Here is an 800-nt window from a genome sequence, read left to right on the forward strand (position 1 = left end):
CCAAAGGCCAAGGGAGAGACTGCATCCCTTTCCTTCGGTAGCTCTTTTGATTTCCCAAGGATAGCGGTAGCTGGGGCAAAGCCCGCTTTCTTCGCTCCACGAATGAGAGAGAAAGTCAGAGGAAAAAACACGTTCTCTCTTTGCGAGATCCGAAAGTGGAGAACGCATAGCATTCTATGGGTACATAGGATCAAACGTAAAGCAGCGCTCTCTTGGCAGAGTTTTAGGCGGCAAGAGACTTTAGGGCTTGTTGGAGCTTCTGAGCGTAACGAATCGAAGCCGAAGACGGATCAAGGTAGCTTGCCTGCCAAGCCGATAGGCGAAGGGCTGAAGGATGGAACGTGCAAAGTAGATCGTGCACCTGTCGTGTGACCCGTTGGTCCTAAGCAATGTCTTGCGCGAAGCGACCCACTTAGAAAAAGCTCCCCTTTATGTTAGGGGAGCACTAAAATGCAACTTCGATCGGATGCGGGTATCAAATCCCGCCGCTGAGATGTCCAGCGGATTCCTGGGCCTTGACGAATGGCCGGCCACCTTTTACGTTAGAAGAGCAAAAGGCCCAGGGCATAGCAGGATGAACCAATGTGAATGAGTGTAAGCTTCGTTGCCCGAACACGATTGGTGCTGACCACACTAGGTGCTACCGTGGTAGCAAGAGAGGTCAGGCGGTGACAATTGAGAGGTTGTCACTGAGCATTCCTAGTCACACGGGAAAAGAGGTCAAATGGCAAGGCCATACGCCCGTTTGGCTCCTCGCGGAGTATAGCTCACATCCAAACATCTGATTGGGGAACGGGGCA

The sequence above is a fragment of the Nicotiana tabacum genome, unplaced genomic scaffold, assembly GCF_000715075.1.
Source record: "Nicotiana tabacum cultivar K326 unplaced genomic scaffold, ASM71507v2 Un00020, whole genome shotgun sequence".
Lineage (NCBI taxonomy): Eukaryota > Viridiplantae > Streptophyta > Magnoliopsida > Solanales > Solanaceae > Nicotiana > Nicotiana tabacum.